Source organism: Cavia porcellus, unplaced genomic scaffold (assembly GCF_034190915.1).
Source record: "Cavia porcellus strain 051 isolate PalLab524CR breed Dunkin Hartley unplaced genomic scaffold, mCavPor4.1 scaffold_14, whole genome shotgun sequence".
NCBI classification, from domain to species: Eukaryota; Metazoa; Chordata; class Mammalia; order Rodentia; family Caviidae; genus Cavia; species Cavia porcellus.
In genome coordinates this window covers 58,949,845-58,964,482 of record NW_026947497.1, presented here as the reverse complement: position 1 = coordinate 58,964,482, position 14,638 = coordinate 58,949,845, and the positions used below count along the sequence as shown (strand labels likewise).

General features: G+C 39.4%; 1 protein-coding gene across 5 annotated transcripts in view; it reads left to right on the top strand.

The window, feature by feature from the left end:
- Fstl5 (follistatin like 5) overlaps positions 1–14,638 on the top strand; it is a 598,962-nt gene that overhangs the window by 556,229 nt on the left and 28,095 nt on the right. The gene's annotated exons all lie outside the window — the stretch shown is intronic.

Here is a 14,638-nt window from a genome sequence, read left to right as displayed (position 1 = left end):
CATTCTTTGCCACATTAGCACAATTCACACACTGACTAGAAGGTGCTTTGAAACAGAAAAGCACTGGGTGCTGGAAGAATTATGGGTGTGTGTTCTTTGTGTGTTAAGAGTCCTTTCTGCCCTCTCTTGAGTCTTGCTGTCCATGAGCAGGGGTCTGCTCTGCTCTGACTGAGCCTTTTATTTTAACAGAAAGTATGTAAGCCCCAAGCAGAGGATCCAAAAAGATCAGCTGCTCTTTTAAGACATTTAATTATCAGATTTTCTGCATTTGCCATGAAATATTTATGTTGTATAAAGAAACAAGGTTGGATTTAAAGAGCAAACCATTATTTAAATACGGATATTTAAATTCTTTAAAATGTAAGCATTTCACACCGGTGTTATTAAGTAGGCACTAAGCTCTGGATTTAATAAAGGCTCTAAATAGACTCATTCCTTGCCTTTGTACTGATGGAATCAACAGAGCACTACTAACACATGATGTTTAAAGATCCACCTTGCAGGGCTGACTTGAGTTTCATTATAGACCTGCCGTTGACAGGACCTGCTGTTCCGTGAGACAGCTGCCATATGCACAGATAAGATGGCTGGACCCAAGTTTTCTCCTTCTCACACATTATTTTGAGTTTACTCTCCATAATAAGTCAAACATATTTTACTGCACATAAACTATATGGTGTGCATTCATTTAGTTGTGAGAACATCCAGGGAAAATTGAAAAGGAGAAATACAGATGTTCCTTGACTTACCACAAGACTTTATCCAGATAGAACCATGGTAGGTGGAAAACTGTTTTAAGTGAAAATGCCCTTCATGCACCTAACTTACCTACAGAACCTTGGGGCTGGGCGCCCAAAGAGGTCTGATCTCACCTTACCAGGCACAGGGCTGAGTGGGCTGCACTGGCCTGGGCGGCCCAGGGTCACAAGCAGCCTCTGGTGTGGTCCAAGGTCAGGATTCAAAATCTGAAGTGAGATTCCTACTGAGTATGGTTTGGTTCTTTGTCACCAGAGTCCGGGGACATCTCTGTATCAGAAAGTAAGATGCAGATTCAACAGACACTGCATAAGGAGGAAAAGAGCACACAGAGAAGTTAGTTTCTTACATGGATTTGGTGCGTGCCTTGCATAAGCTGTTTCATACATGTGCTTGATAGAGTTTAATATTTGGAATCAAAAGTGAAAGGTTTAACAAGTTCGCAAATTGGTGTAAAGAAAAATTATGCATGCGGAGGTATTTAATTCCTTTGACCATCAGATAGATGTACTCTTCTTCTACTGAAGGCAAGGGCATACGATATATTTTAACACAGCATCTTCTTTTATAAATTTAGCAGTGTTTCTTAATACAATTTTCACTAAAATGTTAAACTTTAAATACAGAAGTATATAACATAAACTTTTTTGATTTAAAAACTAGTGTGCAGCTCAGCAGAGCAAAATATTAATAAATAAGTTTCTTCTTCAGAATACATTCATAAATGAATGATTTTGGCAGTTTCCTATGAACGTGCCCAAAATGTATATTTCATGACTCATGAGCTTTTAATTTTGCCCTATTGCAAACGCGGTTAACTCAAATGTGGGCGGGCAGCGCCGAGGGACAGGCGCTGACCCTACAGCAATCTGAGCATGAGGGTTTCCCTGAGAATCAAGTGAATTAGCGTTCTGCCTTGCTTTAGTTTAGTTGTAAGTTTTTTTAATACAGTCTAACCTTAGCTATTTATGTACAAAAAAGAAATTGGTTACCGTGAATCAACCCAGAGTATTTACATCAGCTTATCTTTAGTCCGTTGCTCACATTTATTATTTCAGTGTTTCAATTCTTCACTTTTTGAAGTTTTCATTTTTTGGAAAAGCAACAGGGGAGTAAGTAATATGTCAAGTTTTAGAAGTCTTAAGATTTGAATAAAAGAATTAAACCTATAAGGATGTCAGGAAGCCCTGAGAATTAACCTATTACAGGTGTTCCTTGCTGTGGAGGAACTAACTGTCTGTTAAACCTGGCCAACACCTGGCTCGCACAGACACCTTGCTCAGGACGCCACCTGGACAGGGAAGACACTGCATGGCCTCACAGAGCAGGCCTCTGTGGGGCACACAGCTCCCACAGCAAAAGGGAAATCTCAGAAGAAATAAAAACGACCATTACTCTAAGGCAAATTTTAAAATTTTTAACTGAGTCTGAACTCAGAGTCTCTGTACTTGTTTAGGCTGAGGTCAGTTCCTTTTTTGTGTTGTATTTTTATGCTTTTCCTTTCTGTGGTGGTGGCGATGGAGGAATGCGTATATGTGAAGTTTTTTTTTTTTTTTTTTTGATACTAAACACTGATTTTAAGGAAAACAAGATAAAATTACTATAATTTATTTAAATGCTAAAGTGTCAGAGCTAATTTTTCAGTTTACCTGACTTTGGATACATAAGTATAATATTTTAGTTGCTTTTTTGATAATACGACAATTTGTAATGAAACAGCAGGGTTTGCATATGCTGTGAAAGAAGTTACTAATTCATGTAACTGAAAACCAGAAAATAATAAAATCATACAGATTTTTTCATGTAATAATGTATGTCCAGATTATCCATCTATTTTGAGTGAAGAGAAACTGCTTATATTTTTAATTAGTTAAGGCATGTGTTTGCTTACTTTTCACTGAAAATTTAGTGACATATATTAATACTGAGCACACATTTTGAAATTTTTAAGACTTCATTTTAAAAACTCGATAAAACTCATTTAATTAATACAGGATAATAATTTGAAAACAGATTATAGAGGAAACCAATGTAAAAGATATCTACTTTGTTAATATGCCCATCCACTTTTTTGTTTATACTCTTAATTTGTTTGGCAGTGATTTAAATCACTTCTTCTTTGATCCAAGTCAATTCACACCAAGAAATAAGGTAAAATAACTCAAAGAGATACTGTTGAACACAAATGGCTTTCTTACGAGTACAAGTGGAGAAGAATAGAAATGATTTGATGGTAAAGAGTCGGTTGAAAAATGCATTGTTTGCTAATTTATTATTTTTATGTTTTGGAAATTTTCACAATGTCATTATTAGATATTTGTGAAAATAGAAGCACTTCAATCTATTTTATTATACTTTTCATTTCCTGAGTTTGGCCTGTGCCTTTCCAATATATGTTTTACGTATACTGATAGTCTTTTAATACATCTGACACTAATCCAATTTTAAATTAATTATTTTGGGGGCTGGGGATTTAGCTCAGCGGCGTAAGTACCTGCCTTGCAAGCAGGCGGTCATGAGTTCGATCCCCGGCACCGATAAAAATGAAAAAGACAAAAAAAAATTAATTATTTTTACCATTTACAATACTAAATCATCTCTTAATACCAGAAAATATTTTTGGACCAGTACTACATTTGAGTTTACAGAAGTGAAACAAATTACATATGTTTTTCTGATGCAAAAGTGTCATTGTTAGAATTCAGAATCATTTGGAAATGTTTTTCTTCTCAGTATTTGTGCAACGAAGGCATACACAATAAAGTTCAATTTGTAATAAAGTGAATGTGAAAATAAATTCACTTTTTTACTATTAAAATTCAGAATGAATTCATAAGTTATTTAATAAAATAGGGCAGGAATTTTAGCAGAGGATAAATAAATGAAAATATTAAATTGGACCAATTATATGTGAAATTTCTCGAAATGCAGATTATATATATTGCTGTTTATTGCTGTTATCTAATACAGAGTTTCACCAGAAATTTCTTTCTTTCTTATCTCACATATAGTGACCATTAAAGTCTTTGTCTATTTTTCATTTTAATATAAAGATAAAAGTCTGAGTTTGTGAGATCAAATCTTAGTTTACTACAGCATTTATATACCAGTAGTTGTGTTGCTTGGCTGTAATTTTTGTTCTTATTACTATGGCTACTAACACTAACTCTAAGTCAGACACTGAGCCAGGGACTTGTTATGCTTTTTCTCTTTTAAAACTAACAGCAACTTGAATTTTATCTGTCTACTATACCTGGAAAACCCCTAAGTGTCCTGCTATGAACTCACCTCTGTATGAGTTCACTGCTAATACTTAGCCATTGTCCTATGCAAGTCCCTTCCTCCCACCTGGAACAAAGCTTGGAGGCTGGTGCATTCTGGGAATTACCCAGAGTCCACCTCTGCCTTGTGCCTCTGATGCAGCTCTGCTATGGCTAAGTGAGAACTCACCAAGCCTGCTGTGAGTTTTCTCATCTGTCTGTATTTATTTTCAGAACTCACTGCTTGATAAATCTTTCAAACCTCATATCAAAGACACCTCTTATAAACTTTGATATAATTTCCTTAATTAGGCTGCCCTTGGTATTTTGAAATTGCATTATTTCACATTGTATGAGAATTGGGCAGATGTGAGGCCTTGTGACTACACAGATGTAGCTTGGAAACTGGCTCTTCAGCTCCTGTGAGTCCTTTAACACAGCATCTGATACCTGTTACATCGGTTTATTTTCTCTGCTGAGAGTAATACTTTAGAAGGAACAGAAAAAAACTTGGTACAATGTCTACAATATTACAGTGCCTGAAATAATTTTTGCTGTCTGCTCACGTCTAACCTCATGAAGTCTGCTTATTACCCTGTGTCTCTAGTCTCCCAGACACAGCCCTCCCTGAGCCATCTCCTGTTTCAAATCCCCTTGAACCCACCACCTTAGGCAGTCTCACCTGGCAGTAGCTGGAGGTACAGCTCCAGCCCTGGAGGAGCTTCATTTTCCTCTTCCCTGGATTGCTTGTTCTGTCCCGATGAAGTTCTGATTCTAATACAGCTCCTCTTAATTTTATTCCGGTCTTTTAGCCAAAATCAGATGCCTTCTAGTCCATGCAGATTTCCCTGTTCATTCACCATAAGAGCACTCTGCTGGGAACTTCCCTCTCACTGCAAGCAGGTAAACTCAGCTCACCTGTGAGCACATTTCATTTTTCTATCCAGTATGGCCGCCCTGAGCACTGTGTAGTCACATGCTGTGTGCCATTTCAGGTTCCAACAGGAAGATAAACAGATTTTGTCCTGTTTACAACAAGACTATCGACATCACTATGATTTAATAAAGATCTAGGTGAAAATTTTTAAACTCATACTATAGAATTCTAAATTTATGGATGCAAATTCAAATTCTATCACTTATTAAATGAGACTCCAAGTAAACTGTGGAATGATCTTATTTCAGAAGCCTTGTGTTCTGAGATGGTGCCCCAATCAATCACAGGCAGAAGGTACTACTTTCTTCTGGCCAATGATTAGTGCAGATGTAGACAAGAGCCAGCGAGAGTCCTCCATGGCATCAGCCTTTCAGAAAGAGGCTTCTGCTTGTTCTGTGTGACAGTGGGGTTGAGGCCTTCAGAAGACTACTCTGTGTAGCTAACAATGATCTTCACACCCAGGAGCCCTGGATCTGACACCAAAGACCAGGGTGCCAATTTTCCTTCAGCTGAAGAATGAAACAATATTACAGCTGTGTGTGTCTCAGCTCAGGGTCCACCCAGCGACAGCCAGGAGACCAGGTTGCCTCTTACTGGGCCTGGATATCTGAGTCTGTGACTTGCAGAAGTCAGTTTGTACCCTGAGCTCTATCAGGTAAAAGGAGGCAGACACTTTGAACAAACTGTGACTGATACATTCAGAGGCATCAGGCTGGAGCATGAGGAGAAGGTGTTTGTAGGAGGAACAGGAAGCAGACTCAGATCTTGACTGGTCAGGGTACAGATTACAGATGCTTTATTGAGCTTCCCCATGGGAAGAATCCCTCCTTGTGTACATTAGGTGGCCGTGTCTGAGGAATGGAGCTTAAGTTGTATTTATCTTCAAGAGGGCATTTACAAGAATGTAGCCCAATTTAAGCTTCCCTGAGTTGGCCAACACCACAGTTAGATTCTGCTTTTGCTTTCAGTGAGGTCCAGGCTGCCCAGGTGCCCAGCTTTGTTCCTTAGGGAACTGGTGGCCCAGGTCTCCACTTTGCTGTGTTAACAGTGCCCAGAGCAGAAAATCCTCCCAGACTCTCCTCCAGAGGAAGTTTCTAAACTTTCTCTAAGACCTGACTAAAACTTGTGATTGAACAAAACTTTGGACCCTGGGGGGGGGGTATTAGCTTTTAGAGAACCTTTTTTTTTTTTCCTGTCAGTAGATAGACTCAGTCATAAATGTCTGTACTGATGGCTTGAGATTTGTATCTTCCACTCAATTTTGAAAATTCCCTTGGAGACATTTCCTCAAGAAACTTTTCTCCTTTCTAGCAACAGGTGCTAGAGTTAATATTTTATGGTCTTCTCAACTTTTATTTAGTATTAACCTTATGTCCACAAATGCTGCATGAAGTTTTAGGCTTATAAACAAGTTGATAACTACATCAGGCTAGTGCTTCTGCAATATCTGAAATATTTTATAAAATTAAATTTATTATATTGTTACACAAGAAAGGCAATATCATCTAAAATTTTATTTGAATACTTTTAGCAAATACAAAGCCTTATTTGTTGATTTGAACTTGGAGTTTTCATATTTGTAGTTTATAGAAAGCAAATCGTATTTGAATTCTAAACACCTGTCAAATGGGATAGTGAGTAATTTTTAAAATTCCATCATCAAGCTAACCAAATAATAAACCTGTATGTTTATTACTTAGTAATATTGGGAGGTAAACTTACTAGTCAGTTTAGTGAAAATACCAACACATGCTCCAAATGCACGCTAAAATGCACATGAAGTTGGAGACTACAGGAATCAAATTCAGATACCTGAGATCAGTGCATGGTGGTCTCTGCAGAAACGGTGGTAACTAAGACCTGTGAGGCTGGTGAACTCCTTACATGCTCAGTGGTACCGTTTTCTTTCTTTTTTCTTTTCTTTTCTTTTTTTTTTTTTTTTTTTTGTACTGGGTATAGAACTCGTGACCTTGTGCTTGCCAGGCAGGTGCCAGGCTGCTGAGTTACATCTCCGGCCCTGCCATTTTCTTTTCTTGTGGCTTTTACACAATATTGTGATCTTTCTCTTTTCTGCTCAAAACAGAAAAACAGATAGTAGTCTTGAGACTGGGAGGTGTCTGTGAAATATGTTCTGTATGACTCTAGTGATGCTAGCAGTTATTGCATTGTTTGACATTATCTGTTTCTGGCAGGATCTGTGGCTTCTGAAATTGCAAAAATGCATCTTTAATCACCTGCAGGTTATGCCCAAGGGGGCTGAGACAGTGATCAGTTTGCTCACATTCCGGGAAACTTCCTTGAAATTCTCCTTAGATGGCAAAAGGGTAACTTGTTGCCAGTGTGGCTTTCTGTGCAGCTACTTTTGTGCTCAGGAAGTCCTGGCCTTGTTTATTCATTATCAGTGTCTTTTTGTGGTTTGTTTGGTCTTCTCTGTAAGCATTACATCATCTACAAGTGATGATGGAGTAACTTCTTCCCTTTACGTTAACTTTTTTTCTTGCCTTATTGCTCTGGTTGGACTTTGACTACTGTGTTGAACAGGAGTGGTAAGAATGTGCACCCTTCTTTTCTTGCTGACTTTAGAGAGAGTGTTTTCTGGGTTTCCCCAGTGTGATGTTCACAATGGGTTTGCCTTAAATGGCTTTTATCAGTTTGTGATCAGGTCCTTCTGTACCTAATTTCATTTGGGTTTTTATCTTGAATGATGCTGTTTTTTTCTCAAAAAATTTTCTACCCTTATTGAGAAATCATATGATTTTACCCTTCTTTCCACGTGGTGTATTATATTTAGTGATTTGTGTATTTTAAATCACCCCAGGTATGAAGCCAGTAGGGACTTAAATATTCTGCTGCTTCTATGCAGATTTCTTTAGCTGATCTGTGATTTACCTTGGTTTTGGCTATATGCAATTCATCATCCTCCTCAGTGAGGTGAGGCAGGCAGGGACTGTGGCAGATGAGAACCCTGGTTTATGTTAGCAGCTCCAGCTGCCACTCACAGAGCCACCATGCAGTTTAAAAGCTGCACCGTTTATGTGAAACAGAGCCCATCATGCTGGCCTTCAGGTTCTGTATTCATGGATTCATCCAACCTCAGATGGAAATTTTCTTTAAATTTTTTCTGTACTAAACAAAACAGTTGTTTTAAGCAGCAATTTCACCCTTTTTTCATTATCCTAGGAAGATAGTAAAATTGCTGGAACTGTCAGGTGGCTGAGATGTAGGGGATGATGGAACAGAAAGGGAGAAAAAAACCTAGTTCACAATGAGGAGGAGAAAGAAGAGATAACAGCAAACTAAGGAATAAAAGAGATTGGACATTAGTGATACTATTTTTAAGCTTGGCATGGAAGGAGGGAGAGGGAGTGTGAGAGGTTCATTTCAGGAGTGGGGAGTAACTGGGGATTGAGGAAAGCTGTCAGAAGGGCAGAACAGCTCCTGGGTAGGGGAAAGCCAGTGTTTAAATCCTGTATAAACACATTAGTGAGCGTTGCTTTGACATATTCCCAGAATATGCTACCTAACAACAGCGCTAATTTTTACTTTGTGCTCCATATATGCAAACTATATACACATACTTGCATACCAGAAGAGAGAAGAAACAGAAAACAAAATACACACACAGGATGACAGCCAAATCAGGCCTGCAGCTGCCCTGGGTTACCAGCGTGCTGACCGCTGGGCTGAGCGCTGTGAGTGCTGCAGCTGGGAGGCCAGGGCACTCAGTGGCTCTGCTCCAGGCTTTGTCTCTACACCATGAGCCAAGGCTGCACCTTCTTCTTCCCTCTGCAGTGGGGCCCCTTCCTCTGGTTAGGGCCTGCACTCCGGTGGGCCGGGCAGCTCCCAGCTTCCTCTGTCTCAGCCAGACACCTGCATCCTTATCAGAGCATAGGAAAACAGCTCAGGGGTTGGCATCCCCAGGCACCCTTTGGCTTCCGTCGCCCTGCGCGTGCATGGGATTGGCGTGTTCACACCCGGGGCTTCCTCAAACAGATGTGCACCGAGCTCGCATACTCACATGTTGGTTGGTACTGTTTCCTGATAGTTCTGATTTGTGTCACAATAACCCACATTATATTAAATCCTAATTTGCACACTTGCTTTTCATGTTTTAACTCATGATTAATCATAAAAACCAGACCTTCTCATTCTGATTATCAAGAAAAGGGACCGGAGGAGCTAAGTGGCTCGCACAGTGCTGTGTGGTTGTTGAATCTGCTTCTGGGAGACCGACCTGCACTCAGGATGCAGAGCTCCAATGCGCTCCATAGAGCTTCGCGAGGCTGTGCCCCACTCTCCATGTGCACCGACACACTGCGCAGCCTTGCGGTCCTCTGAAGCCTATCTTACAGAGCAGCATGCCCTTGATGGCTTGTTCCTATTTTGTTGAGGCTCCTTGAAATCACTGTTCCGTCAGAAGTATTCCTTAACCTTCTTTTATTGGCAGGACTTTGCCCTATATCCATGCTTAATGCACAAGAAACACTACCTGCTATTACAAGACCTTGGGTCAATTAAGTTACCTTGTTACCAGCATGTCATCTGATAATCCGATAGCTGCTTTGCGCAGGTGTTTCCGATGCACAGGTTACTGCCAGAGAAGCAATGCGTGCTGTCATTGTTTCCATCATCGCCCCAGAGCACCTATCATCATCGCTGTTGGGGTGTAGAGAAACATTACAATTACCGATCCTGCTAGGGCAGCACGGAATTTAGAAAATATGCAAACTATAGGGCAATTTTAATGATAAGGGAAAGGATAAATATAAAATAAATTTTCATTTTTGTTTATTGTATCGGAGGAGATAGTTTTAAAATATCACTTCACATATGATCGTCTATAAAAGCATTCAAACATTTGGTGATGTTGATTCATTGCACGAGGCTCATTGATTTAATCTGACTTTTGGGTTCTTATACACTAATGATGGACTTTAGTCCTAAGCAATTGTGTTTTTGTCATTTGTGTTTATGAAGTGTAGAACTGAAAAGATGCTCCAGGTGTTTTTCAGATTGTTATAAATATTTTCATTACAGGGAATTGCGGAGGCACCATTTGGTAACCATGTAAGACACTAATTACGTTGCCTTTATAAAAATCATCAGCAAGAGATAAAGAGCAAAATGCAGAACACATAACACATAACAGATTTTGGCTAAAGGGTTTCACTGTATGTGATATCCATTTTCATCATCAGTGCATCCAGCACAATGAGCTGCTCACTTATTTCTAAGTAGTAATTGTTATTTTCTTTTGCTGCATTATGTATATAATGGCAAAAATAGTAAGTCTAAGCTTTGGTGTACTTATAGATAAATGAGAAACCCTCAAATGACCAGATGGGTTTATGGGCTTAAGGCCTAAATAGGATTAAAAAAAAACCGGACCGGAAGATGAGCTGCACTCTACTTCCTGCTTGTCATGCTATGGACCATTTCTCCTCTGTGATGCCCTTCACCATGCTACCCTGCCAGCGAATCACTTCAGATGGCTCAGTATGATCACTCATTTTTGTGGGCAGCTCTTTGACTGAAATTCTGTCACACCCACAGACTTTTACCCTCATTTTTCTTTGCTCTTTTTGCTTTCACAATCCATTCTCCTCAAGGAAGACACATTTGTGCTGATGCCTGATGTCCTCCCTCTGAACAGCACTGATATGCTTGAGAATGGAAATACGGTGTTGCCTTTCCCTTTTTGCCTACTTGGTCATTTGCAGACCACTTTTTAGTCCTCTACTAAGATGCACAAAACTAAAAGTATTTTCTTGATAAAAATACAATCTTCCCTCTCAGTTTAAACATTCAGTTCTTCTTATTTGCTGTCATCCAACAGCATCTTAGCTGTGCTTTGTCAACACATTTATTGGCAACTTCACGGTCATTTTTCACTCCATACCAAGTCCTTCCAGGTGGATGCTTCTTTCACGTGGACAACTGTTTTAGTTACTTACTTTCTCATTGTTGGGACAAAAACCCCACATGAAAAATTAACCCCTTAACAGTGTACCCCAAGTGTCACTCAGGCAGTGCATTTTATATACTGTAAATCCCAAGCATTGCTTGGGCAGTTGTCTGTTCAACCAGTCCATTCTTGTATTGAATAAATTTGATAAAAGTGTTGTTTTGATATTTCCTGTTATATAAATACAGTGAAAATATGCAATTTTTAGCCATCTTGTATTTAAATAATTAGATTGGAATAACAGGAAGAGAGTTTGTGGAAGTTTCGATCCATAATCTGTTGGCTCCAAGGCAGGGTAGCATGGTGAAGGGCATCACAGAGGAGAAATGGTCCATAGCATGACAAGCAGAAAGTAGAGTACAGCTCATCTTCCTGTCCTTTTTTTTTTTTAATCCTATTTAGGCCTTAAGCCTATTTTTTGATGTCACTAATACCTAGGGTGGACCTTCCTATTATCCACACCCAGGCTTATGCTAAACCAATGGATGAACAAATCCAGTTATCACAGGCCCATAATCCAGAATCACATACTCATGATCCAGCTACTTCCTTGAACACATGAGACTTTGGGGGAGCATCTAGATATAAACCATAACATTCTACCCCATTATGCAAAATGTTTTTAGTTCATCTCTAAGAGTTACCAAAGTGCTAACAGTTTCAGCATTTAAAGGGAACTCTTAGATGTGAGTTGTTATACAAATAAAGAGAAAGTTAAATACTCCCATTATTCAGTGGCATAAGATAAACATTCTCATTCCAAAAGGTACAAATGGAGAACAAAAAAGAATGAGACCAAAGCAAGATCAAAATCCAGCAGACAAACAGTAAATCCATGTCCAGCATCTGGATCAATCTGTGGCAAAATGTGAATTCAAAAGGGTTTGGGTGACTCTGCCTCTGTGGCACTTTCTGTGGTTGTATCTCTCATGTCCTTTCTCTAGGCCTGGCTATGCTCAATCATTGTAGCTTTTCTCAGATGATCCACATTCCTGGTTTCTTCAATCTTCTGCATTTTTGGCTTCCCATACTGCCCTCTCAGGGCACACTGCTTGGCTTTTTAGGTCTTCTTCTGAAATTTTGATGGAAGCCTTGCTTGACCCCACAACTCTTGCATTCTCTCTGTGCCTAAAATCATCATGTTGATGATGCAGAGGTCTGCTACCATGTGGAGCACTAGCCGGACTTCCTCCTCTCTTGGGCATAGAGGTCAAGTACCTGAATCCTGAGCACTAGAAACCCAAGCTTAAGAAACAGATTTTCTAGGCTACTGCTAGTCTAGAACATGGTACCCTTGAGCTGCCTTCTCAAAGCAAGTCTTCCACCTTTACAATTTTTCAGCAGCAAAAGAGTGGCATTCTATGGTTCTTGTGATGCCCTCAGGCCATCTTTTTTGTTGTTCAGTTCTAAAATACTTGGTTTTTTATTGCTAATTTTAACAGCAACCTAGTTCTCCTCTGTTCCACCTTTGCAGGCCACAGCTTTACTGGAGTTTTTTCTCTGGCCAAACTCAAAACTTTCTAAACCATTCTTCTGGGAACTTTGCTCTTGATTCTCAACATAGATCTGGATGAAAGAGCCCAAAAGGAGCCATGCCACTGCCTTAATATTAGACTACCTTGAAATTCCTTGCACACAATTAGTCTGTTGCTCTTAATCTCAGTCTCCTGCAAAGTATCTGGCCGTGAGCAATAAATGTATGGATAAACTTTCTACCAGAACATAGCACACATGGCCTGGAATCTAACTTCCAATTGAGATCTTCTTCTCAACTGAAACTTTCTAAGCCTAGTCTTAAATGTCTGTGTTTTTATCAGCATTCTATTTTCTGAGCTCTGAAAAAAAATTCCCATCCAATTTGGCTCACCTGTCTTTCTTACATTCTCATTACTAGGACAAAATACTTGACACCAAAGGTGAAAGAGGAAAGATTTATTTTACTCATGTTTTGTAGAAGTTACAATCTTTAGTCAGCTGCCTCCAAGGTAAGGTGCTATGATTTAGGAGGAACAGTTCATGGTGTGGCAGACAGGAAGCAAGGAGCCTTCTTTTCTCTTTTGAGTCCATCCAGGATTGAAGTCTATTTGTTGGTACCAACCCCACTCATGGCGGGGTCCTTTCCATGACCTATGTGTTAAGATTAGGTATGCTAAACCAACCAGTGCAATCAACCAGTATCAGAATCTATTATTCAGCCAACTCCCAAAACCCTTATGAGTGCGAGAACCCAGGAGGAGATACCAAGATATGAGCTTTAATAGCAACCCACCCACTTCCCATGTTCACAGTGTAACCAAATGTTCATCTGTGTGTCACCAAAATTGGTTTCAAATTTGGCTACTTGCCTTTTACATGTTGCAGTTAGAATCGAGTTGTTGCTTCCAACATGACAAAAATACCATGATCTTAAAATAAGTTGCAAAATACTTTTCATGGGAATAAGACCTGTGATGACCTCATTATTCTCTATGTTTTCCTCCTTTGTGGCTGTTTTCAAATATGTGTGTCTTATTTTTTTCTGAAACTACTCACAGTGACTCTACCGCACAGGTCTTATATTTCGATGTCTCTACAAATGTGAATTCCTCTGCTGCATCTCCTCCAAACCCTCAAGTGTGCATTTTTCTACAGTTATATGAAAAGTCTCATAGAATTTTACAAATAGGGATTGTTCACTCACTCACTTTTATCATGAGAGCACAGCCCTTAAAGAAGAGCAATGACCACCACACTGTTACCTTCATGTGTGGGTCATTGCATGATAGTAGTACAGATTCGAATGTTAAGTTAGGGGACAATTAAATAGATCTGGTGGAAGTTTCTGGCAAACCTCTCCAGAAAATTTCTTCTGTAATTTTGAAGCTACTGAAGATAAGATTTTATTTTCTCCATCTGAGAAAAGGTAATTGTAATTATTCCAAATGGCTTAAATATTCTAGTTTTTTACAGGGTAAACCTAATTGCCTGCAAATAAGAGATGGAAGTGGAAAATTTTCATGCAGAAATTAGTACTATGTGTACATCAAGAAAGACTTCTTCATCAGCTCATCTGAAATAAAATCATTGCTGGTGCATTATAGTAATGTAGTGGAGGTGTCTCTGGAATAACAGAACACATTGTCCAGATGTGAAAATGTCCCTTCTTTAGGGAGAGGATGTTCGTAGCAGAAACAGTAGTGCAGATAATGACTTGCAAAAAACATCAGAAAGAAGAGCTAGACACATGAAGATGTTAGGGGAGTTTTGCCAAAAAGCTGATCACTATTTCACCCTTTCTAGGAAACATTCTATAGATTTTTTTTTTCTTTTTCAGTAGGCAAGCAAGTAAGTGATTGCTAAAATCTCCCAGAGAGCTGGGAGAAATCAGAAGGATGTATAGATTACCTGAAATTACAGCAAGGAGCACAGCGAAAGACTTCCCTAGATCACTATTAAGAGGTTATCATCAGTGCTAGGTGCTCTTGGGGGACTCAAGGGCTAGCAGAATTGCTCTCCATCAGGGAGTGTTCTGTGAGTTCTGATCTTAAATATTTGATGTCCTAGAAGAATCAGTGTCATTCCCCTGTGTCTACTTCTAGGAGCATAATCAATTACACTGCACTATGACAACTCCAAAAAGCCTCATGGAAGAGCTTGTTGGCAAATCAATTATGGCAAAGCTGATGAAGTTCATAGTAGAGGAAAGGGCACCCAGGGCAGTTTAAACGGGAGAAGCATGCA